The 10,316-nt window shown below is 41.2% G+C and overlaps 1 long non-coding RNA gene across 1 annotated transcript in view; it reads left to right on the forward strand.

The window, feature by feature from the left end:
- Positions 1-8,456, forward strand: part of LOC110207521 (uncharacterized) — a 146,675-nt gene extending 138,219 nt beyond the window's left edge. Inside the window, exons 3-4 of the long non-coding RNA XR_013484566.1 lie at positions 3,415-3,515; positions 4,240-8,456. This is a non-coding gene — a long non-coding RNA (uncharacterized LOC110207521). The remainder of the gene's footprint in view (positions 1-3,414; positions 3,516-4,239) is intronic.
- The last annotated feature ends 1,860 nt before the right edge of the window (positions 8,457-10,316 follow it).

The following is a 10,316-nucleotide window of genomic DNA, read 5'->3' on the forward strand; positions in this document are numbered from 1 at the left end:
TGTTTTCCCTGGCTGTCCCTTGCTTTACTCTTCCCTGCCATACTCCTTTCTTCTTCTAGCCTGCACATTACCTCTGTCCTTTCATCCAAGTTCTCCTCCCTTGCATCATAGACTGATCACCACCCATGATACAGAGGCCCACCTTTAGCAGAGGATGATGGTCTTACACTTTCTTTGCCTTGGGTAATAGAGGGAGTAGAAGGAGCCAGGGCAGAATTTCGGCATTGATGCTAATTTTTAAAGCTTTGGGTAAAACTGATATTAACTCTTTGTCAGGTCCATCAAGGAAAGCCTCCTTTGAAAAAAGGATCTTTGAGATACCCAGGCTAAAACATAGTAGAAAAGAAGGAATAAAAACTTTAGCAAGTGTCTTTAACTTGTGGGAAATGCTTAATCGCCTTCTGATTTTGCCCTGTCCTACTCTCATCTAAGTAGTATATAACTCACTAAGGTTGATTAGGTTAATTTTCATTAAGGTTGATAAAGTTGATTTCTGACCCTAGATGGTAGTTGCTAGAAGTCATACTTAGGATGTCTCTACCTGAGGTTTTATTAATAAAGGAACACTGAACCCTAGGTTTCTCTGGGAAATAAGACTCAGGTTCATTCAGCTATTCATTCATTAATTCACTCAACAAATATTTATTGAGGCAACCTGATATAGCGGATAGAATATGGCATTTGAATCCTGCCTCAGACACGTGGTTGTTTGGTTGTCGTATCTCACTCTTGAAGAGGACCAAAATGATGTCACCATGTTGGACTCAAGGTAGAGTGTGTCTAACTGTGGCCGATCAGACCAATACTCAGCTCAGAAGGCTCTACTACAGGTGAGGTACAAATAGTCCTTACAAATATTTGGAGTGGAGATGTCTCTAAATTTGTGCCTCTCACGTTTTGTTTGAGCTACAGCAATTCTGTTTTGTCTATAGGGTACAGCACCTTCTCTGCTGTGGGCACGCCATGCTGGGCAGTCCTGTGCCAGTGTCTTCCATGTCTCAAAACTGATTCCAAAGTTCTTCAGAGAGACTTGGAAAGTGTCCTTGCATTGCTTCTTCTCACCACCATGAGAGTGCTTGCTTTGTGTGAGTTCTCTGCGAAAGTCAGGCACTTACGAGCTGTGTGACTGTAGCCAAATCACCCGACCTTCCTCATCTGTAAAATAAGGGAATTGCACTCGATGACCTCTAAGATCCTTTCTAGCTCTAATTCTGTGGTTCTATTACCATTTCTAACAACTCATAATCATATTCAGTTAAATTCAATTAAAAAAAAAGAACGTGTGTCAAGTGCTTACCATGAGCCACACTGTAGCTACAAAGACAAAAAAAAATGGTCCTTGTCATGAAGAAGCTTACATTTTACTTTATGATTTTTTTCACAACAACCTTGTGTGGCAGATAGCGCTAGGACATTGTTATTCTTATTTTACTGATGAGAAAACTTGGGCTCACCGTGGTGAAATAACTTAGTTGAGATCTCATGATCAGTAAGTGTCAAAGCCAGGTCTCAAAGCCAGGTCTTTTAGCTCTAAACCATCAATCCTTTCCACTAGGCCACAACTATGTGCAAGGCCCTGAGCTAGTTGACAGATGGGATAGTTTAACAAGTCAGACATCATCCTGTCTTCAGGGATTTACAATTATTAGGTGAAATATGCCTACATGAGGCATAGAGTGCCATAAGAATTCTACCAACAGAGATCTGTAGGAATTCAGAAGAGGAAGAGGTTAATTTCAGCTAGGATAATCAAGGAAAGTATTTGAGCTTTAAAGTCTTTAAAGACAGGTAGGATTATAACAGACAGAGATGTAAGAGAGGATTCCATGTAGTGACAGTAGTGAGAGCAAAGGGATGAAGCCAGGAAACCATAAGGAAAGCACAGGGAATAGTGGCTAGAGTGTAGGGTATGTATAAAGAGGGAGTGGGAGAGAAGACTGGGTCTATAGTATAGAAGGCCTTGAGTACCATTCTAAGAAGTTTGGATGCAGTACTGGGACGCTTTCTTAATAACGATATAACCATCTGAAGGCAGGATGTCTTCTTGGTTGGATTTTACTAATGGGATTTGAATCCAGTATAGTAGAAGTTGTAAGCATACTCTGACTGATGTGATTGATTGACTCCAAAAACATGGTAATAGGCAAGAAAAATTTATATGTGGGTAGGGCAATTAGTAGCTTAGGAACAAAGCTCAGTAGAGTGAATCATGTATTATTTTATCCATAGCCTTCCTTTGGACTGTTGGTATTGCCAATGTCTCTGTCTTTACCTCTGTATACTTTCTTCACTGATGACTTCATCAAATCCCATACGTTTAATTAGCTCTATGCAAGTGATCCACAGATTTATATATACCTGAACTCCATCCCACATCGCCAACTGCATATTGGTTGTTTTGAACATGATGTCCTGTAGACATTTCCAACCCAACATGTCCGAAACAGAATTCATCACCTTTCCTCTCCAACCTACTCCTCTGCCAAACTCTCCCATTTCTTGTGGAACCACCATCTTTCCAGTTATCAGGGTTTGCAACATTAGTATTAATTTTAGTTCTTCATTTTTCTTCCCCCTTTCATAGTTGATCAGTTGCCAAATCTTGTCATTTTTGCCTTCACGACATCTCTTGTCTCTGTCACCTTCTCTCTGCTTACTCACATAGCCAATCCCTTAGTTCAGGGGCTCATCACCTCTTACCTGTATTACTGTCATTGCCTTCTGGTTGGTTTCTTTGCTTCAAGTCTCTGCCTGCTCCAGTCCATACTCCCCAATCAAATCCCACCTGTTACTCCCAATTGGATAGCTCTCTATTGACTCTATTATCTAATACTATTTCATCTTTACATTTCATCCTTTTTAATATCTGTTTTTGTAGGTTTGCAACTTTTATAAATCAGGAGTGTGCTGGGTATTTAATAGCTCCCCCCCCATTATCTACAACACACTTTTAAATTTAACCTGCATTTATTAAGATTTACTCCATTACTTTTTAAAGTCCAGAAAATCAATAAAACAATAAATCAAGCTCTGCTTTGTAGCATTTGCTGATTTCAGAGGTATTAATGATCACACCAAAAATTTAACAATTAGTTTTCAAGGAGAACCAGTTTTAGCTGGTATCAGCATACAATTATGTAATTAGTATGGTAATACATATAAATAATTTATAAATAAGTAAATGCCCATATACTGGGGGTTAGTGCTCAAGATTTTGTTTTGTTGGGGTTTTTAAAAAACTTTTAATAGGGGCCTAGAATCAAAAAAGATTGGAGACCCCTTCCATAGGAAATGGGTCTGTATTTAAACTACTTTGTGGTTGAGACACAGAAGCTACACAGAGGACTAGAAGGTGATGGACTATGTGTGATCTCACCTAAACTTTTTCCTGTTTTCTTGTTATACTGCTTACAGAGAATGGGCTAAAAGCTTTCCAAGGTTTAAAGAATGAACTATCCTGCTAATCTGGACCAAATAAGGCTGACCTTTGAGACAAGTGACCTTCACCAAGCCAGGTATTTGTGAGAAGTATTCAGGACTTCTGCAGAATGGAGACTGACTGGCTCCAAAGTTAAGATTGGGAGGATAAGAAGCCTCTTACCTCTCTGGTCTGACTTCCTTGCTGGTGAAGTGCTGGCTGTAGTTAATAAGCATTGCCCTCTGGTGGGGGTGGCTCAATGTGAAATGAGCTGGTACCTAATGCTAGCAGAGAGACTTTTTTTTTTTTTAGCAGGGGCTTCAGGAAGCCCACAGGACTTACCCACCCTGTTCCCCATTCGTTGTCACTTGTCCCATCATCCCCCTGGAAATATAGGACAGCACCTATGGTGCTCAGCTAACCTTCCTTTCCCCCTGCTTGGCAACAACCATAATAAACTTTTCCAGCCCAACCAAAATTTTGTCCTCAGCTTGTTTCCTGAAGGTGGCCTTCAGGACAGCTTCCATTTATGATCGCTCAGTCATCCACTCTTATCTGTATTACTGGTCTTATTGTAAACTAATTACATGGGGGATTAATTATAATGGGAGAAAAAAAATTTTAGCCAGTTTTGAAAGTTTCAGATTTAATTTAGAAAATTTCAATTATGGAGGTAATTACTGAGCTTGAAATCATTTGCATTATGTCCTTAATTATCCTTTCATTTGTATCCAAGATCATCAATAGAGATTCTTGGGATGGGAATTTGGAATAAATGATTAATCCTAATGAGCTCTTTGTTTTTGCTCTCTACATTTTAGCAACTACTTCCTCCTATCCTGGAAAAGAGCAGAGCTTGCCAAGGGTAGAGGAACCTTAAATTAGAAATGAGGCCTTCATAGAGATCAGGAGGAACAAAAAGGCTTTGGACTGAAGAGAGAAGAGGGTGAGTGTTCAACATCAGTCTTCTCAATGGTTCAGCGTGGTTCCTTTATTCTTGGCTCTGTCCCATTTTTCAAAATATAACTTTGCCAAGTCATTATCAATTATTTCTCCACTCAAATCCAGCCCCAAGTCATGTCAAACCCAGCAACAGAGACAAGAGCCTCATGTCACCTGAAATGGATCTTTTCAAGTTTTCTTTGCAAGTAATAGAAATCTAGTGGATTAGTCCCCAGCAAGATTCTGGAATGGCTTATTAAACACTAATCAAAACAGCTTGCTATCATGGTTTTGTTGTTCAATCTTGTCTAACTTTGCCCCATTTGGGGTTTTCTTGGCAAAGGATACTGGAGTAATTTGTCATTTCCTTCTCCAGCTCATTTTACAGATAAGGAAACTGAAGCAAAAAAAAAAAAAGATTAAGTGACTTGTCCAGGATCATACAGCTAGTAAGCATCTAAGGTTGGATTTGAACTCAGATCTTCCTGACTCCAGGCCTGGCACTCTATCCACTGCACCACCTAGCTGCCCTGCTATCATGGTAAGCACAATAAACTGCAGAGTTTGGAAAGTAGCAAGAAGACCATTTTGAATAGCATGTAGAAGCTGTGTTCATGAAGGGCGGAAATGGAAAACAAACCAGGAAAGGTAGGCTGGAATTAGACAGTGAAGGGCCTTAGTGTATTAAAGGTGAAGCTGAGGAGTACATGGAAGAATGTTTTATTTTTAAAGGATAGAAGAGATCTGAGCACATTTGTATAATAGGGGTTGGAGAAGTGATTGGCATCCTGCGATTTATAGTTCAGAGGGACAAGGATTTCCTCTTAGCCCTGAGACCATTTTGAAGCCATCTTGACCTTGGAGACAGATTTAAGTCATACATTCCCTGGAGTTGTAAAAGGGACTGACATACAGTCAAGGGTCAGAGGGAGAAGCTGGAATGGGGGCCATAAGAGAAGAATAGCCCTCCTGGCTGCCACAGCTTGGAGTCTGGGTTGCATGGTATGATAACATCCAGAAAGAGTTGAGCCTTGGCCACCATGGGCCAGATGCAAGGAAGACTCAAGCTTCTTCTCCAGTCTAACCACTTATGTCCTCACCTCTGACCACAACAATCCTGGCTGTCAACACCTTCAATACTTTCTTGAGACTTTTCTCTAATGCTTTTTGAAAATTTTCTTCACTGGGAATGTATAGCATTCAGTGTCTAAGTGAAATCAGTCTCCATAATGTGAAATCCCTACCAGGCTTCCAGGAGATTTAATTCAGAGTTGAGGTCTCTTCCCCATAAGTACAACATGTCTCTCAGTTCTAAAGCCTTGTGGGAAATGGAATTCCTGAAAGGTCCTGTAGAGAACATGGATGAGAAGATCATAGATTTATAACTACAAGGCACTGTTTATATAGGCCTTCGAATCCAATCCCCTCATTTTACAGATGAGGAAACTGAGGCCTAAAGAGATTAAGCAACTTACCTGAGATCACACAAGTAATAATATTATAGTTTGATTGCACTGTACTCTGGTCAGATCACATCTATATTATGTTCAGTGTTGAGTGACATATTTTAAGAATATTAACTAATTGGAGTCCATACAGAGGAGGACGATGACCAGGACGGTGAAGGATCTTGGAAGCAAGTCAGATGGGAAACAAAACAACCACCATGTTTAGTCAGGAGAGGAAAAGATTTAGAAGACTTGGTGGGATGGGGTGGGGGAGGGGTTGTCATGGGGAGATGGAGGCAAGGAGTGGGAGTGCAAAAGGAATGAGGATATGATAGCTGTGCCATAGATACTTAAAGGGTCTTTATCTGGCTCAAAAATAAGAAAGACCTTTGTCACCATTACAGTTGCCAAAAATAGAGGGTGTTGTAGTTGTTGTTGTTTTAAAATGAGATAATGAGTTCCCCATCACTGGAAGTATGCAAGCAGGGGCTGGATGACTATTCTTATTAGGGGTCATGTGAAAGAGGTTTAACCAGATGATATCTAAGGTCCATCTCAAGCCTATGATTCTGGGGTTCCTGCCTCTTTGATTTTCCTGACCCATTTAAGCTTTTGGGACCTGGAAGGCCCTGATCCTTAAGGCTCTAATGGAAAAGCTGATGACTTTCCAAGGATGTTTAAAGTGAGTCTAAATTTGTTTGCTTTAGAACTAAGATTGGGGAAAGGTTTGTTTTTTTTTAATATGTGACAGTGGATGGGTTAGGATTTGGGAAGGAAGGAAACGAATAAAGAAATGTTCCTCACTAAAGCAGGGAGTTTAAATGATTTTATAAGCTAATGAAACACTTTGTCACCATAAGGTTTCATATAAATGTGTGCTACTGTCATTACTGGTGTTCCCTAATTAGTATTGAGTCCCTGAAGGTACCAGACCTTAGAGAATCACCTCTCAGACTGCAGGGCCTCCTGAGTCTGGGTCTGATCATAGTATTTTGACCCACGGTAAGCATTCCTGCATTTCCAATTAGTCAATGACAAATTCAGAGGACTCTGGGACAGTGGACAAGCATGATGTCATTTATCCTTCTACATCCCTAGGAGATGTGTGGGGGGTGGGGTGTTTAGAAGAGTGTGCAGATGTTGGGATGAGGGAAGCACAGAGAAAATAATGTTTTCCTAGGTTTCTTTTGTGGAAGAGGCCATAGTTCACAAGCCAAAGACAAACCAGTGTTTCTTCTTGTTTCTTTTTTTTCCTTTTCTTTTTTAAAGAATAGGGTCTCCCTATCTGACCCAGACTTGTGACATGTGGGCCCTCCCACCCACTCTACCCCCATACAACAATTCACCACACTAATGCCAGATTTAGTGTGTGTATTAGATCAGCTTAGCCCACTGCAGCTCAGGAGGTCCACCAGCCTCAGTCTCCTGAGTAACTAACTTCCACCTCTAGCCCAGCTAGTGACTCTTTTTGATGGTGGATAGCCCTGAGCCTCAGTGAGGGACCCTTGGAAAGACCATAGATTCTCTACCACTGGAGGAGGGCAAATGTTGTTCCAATTTTTTTTAAAAAGAGAAAGAAAGAAAGAAAGAAAGAAAGAAAGAAAGAAAGAAAGAAAGAAAGAAAGAAAGAGAAAGAGGGAAAGAAAGAAAAAGAAAGAAAGAAGGAAAGAAGGAAGGAAGGAAAGAGTTGAGTCTATAGACTATAGGCCAGTGGAAAAATTCTAGAATGCCTTGTGGGGAGGCCAGGGAGATCTAGTCGAGCCAGAATACAACATCCTCTGACTAGCTAATAAAAGGAAACACATCTGTTGGGGCTCATGAGCTGTGGTTTTCAGGGTTTACTGATTCAGAATATTTCAAACCCGAGACAGCTTTTCTGGGGGACTAGGGGACTACATACCATTAAACTGATAGTAAACATCATTAAAGGAAAGTGTTGCTCACAAAGAGCCAGAATGGCTTCATTAAGAACAGGATATTCTAGACTGACTTCATTTTTGACAGAGGCACTAGGTGACCCTGAGGTCCCTCCCTTCTCTGAGATTCTGCAATAATGAAACCTACATAGCACTGGGTAGTTACAGAGCACTTCACGATCCTCATTCTGTGAGGAAAGATATTTTTAGCCTCATATTCTACAAGTGAGGAAACTGAGCCTCAGAGATCTTAAATAACCTGCCCAGGCATAGAACTAGCTAGTGGCTGATCTGGGATGAAGGACCCAGGCCATGATGGCTTCGATTCCAGTATTCTGTCTTCTACCTCTGGGCCTGATCCATCCATCAGGCTGGTTTTCTGAAAATGAACCAAGGTGAAAGCTTTTTCTCTCTGTCTCTCTGTCTGTGTCACTGTCTCTGTCTGTTTGTCCCTGTCTCAGTCTTTCTGTCTCTCTGTCTCTCTCTGTGTCTGTCTCTATGTCCATGTCTTTCTGTCTGTCTCTCTCTGTCTGTCTGTCTCTGTGTGTGTCTTTCTGTCCCTGTCTCTCTCTATGTGTGCGTGTGTGTCTTTCTTTCTCTCTGTCTCTATCTCTGTCCCTTTCTCTCTGTCTCTGTTTCTCTGCCTCTCTCTGTCTCTCTGTTTCTGTGTGTCTGTGTGTCTGTCTGTTTCTCTCTTTCTCTTCTGAAAACGTTACACTCGTTCCAGTCCTACAGCCCAAGAGTTGAAAACCGGGGGGGGGGGGGGGGGGGGGGAGGCGGTGTAGAGAACTTCAGGGAAATCATTTGGAAAAACAGGAAAGTCATAGAATAGTAGCAGTACTATTTTTGTTGCTGTTTTTTAATATCTCCAGAGAACTCCCAAGCAGGCAACCCAGCGCCAGTCTCCTTGAGCGTGGGCAAAAACAACATGAGTCATTGCACTTTCCTACCCAAAAGAAAAGAAATGCCCCCATCCCTGGCCCATCTGTAGGACTTGAGCGTTTTCTCCATTCCAAATGTCCACCCACTCTGCCTCAGCTTGGGAGTGGTGACTACCGCTGCCGGCCCTGAGTCGCTATTTCCAGCCCCAGTCCTTTGTACAGTGCGAGAATGGAGACAGTCGGACTTGCACCGAGTTCTGCAAAGGCCACTAGGTGGCGCTCGGCCTCCTCATTCAAAGCTGACGCCAACCGAGAGTCCTGAGGAAAAAAGTGATGCTGTCACAATCCCAGGGAACTTGGAGTTATTTCAGTTCCTTCAGAGCTTCCCATATTACCTACTCCAGTGAGAAAATGTCATCAGGAGCACATGTCTAGGTCCAGAGTGGCTGGACACCCTGATCTGCAAGCCGTTCAATCTGTGAATTGGGCATTTTTGGGGGGTGTGAGCTGAGCCTGACCCACTTCTTACAGGCTAGGGAGCCTGAGATGTCTTTATTAGGCTGCATGGAATCTTAAGAAACAAAGATATTGAATATCTTCTCTCTTCCATCATAGAGAGAGGTAAAGCTCTCTCTCTTTCTCTCTCTCTGTCTTTGTTTCTGTCTCTGTCTTTGTCTGTCTCTCTCTGTCTCTCTTGCTATCTGTGTCTCTGTCTCTGTCTTCGCCCATCAGTCTCTGTCTCTATCTCTATCTCTGTCTCTGTCTGTCTCTCTCTCTCTGTCTCTCTTGCTATCTCTGTCTTTGTCTCTTTCTGTCTTTGTCTGTCTCTTTCTCTCTCTGTCTCTCTGTCTCTCTCTCAGAGCCATAGAACAAGTAAATCAAGAAAACACTGAATAATTTCCATACTCTGAGCATTAGACTGGGAAAGACATCAGGCCTTCCTCTAGAGAGATTTCTAAAACTGGTCCAAATTCCCACTGTTAATTCGTGAAGGGGATAATGGTTTTTCTCTCCAGCAGAGTGCAGACTAAACCTAGACTTGGAAATATGAGCCACAGAACCCACTCCCGACCCAAATCTCACACCATATACCAAAATAAAGTCAAAATGGGTTCATGACTTAGATATAAAGGCTGATACCATAAGTAAACTGGGAGAACAAGGAATAGTTTACCTATCAGATTATGGAGAACAGAAGAATTCATGACCAAACAGGAGATAGAGAACATTAAGAAAAGCAAAATGGATAATTTTGATTACATTAAATTGAAAAGTTTTTGCACAAACAAAGCCAATGAAACTAAGATTAGAAGGAAGGTAGAAAATTGGGAAAGAATTTTTACAACCAGTCTCTCTGATAAAGGCCTAAATATATAGAGAATTAAAACAAATTTATAAGAACACAAGCCATTCCCCAATTGATAAATGGTCAAAGGATATGAACAGACAGTTCTCAGATGAAGAAATTAAAGACATCTATAGTCATATGAAAAAAATGCTCTAAATCATTATTGATTAGAGAAATGCAAATCAAAACAACTCTGAGGTACCACATCACACCTATTAGATTGGCCAACATGACAAAACAGGAAAATGATAAATGTTGGAGAAGATGTGGGAAAATTGGAACACTAATACATTGTTGGTGGAGTTGTGAAATGATCCAACCATTTTGGAAAACAATTTGGATATGCCCAAAGGGCTACAAAAA

This window comes from Phascolarctos cinereus, unplaced genomic scaffold, assembly GCF_003287225.1.
Source record: "Phascolarctos cinereus isolate Bilbo 61053 unplaced genomic scaffold, phaCin_HiC Scaffold_2;HRSCAF=192, whole genome shotgun sequence".
In the NCBI taxonomy this organism is placed as follows: domain Eukaryota; kingdom Metazoa; phylum Chordata; class Mammalia; order Diprotodontia; family Phascolarctidae; genus Phascolarctos; species Phascolarctos cinereus.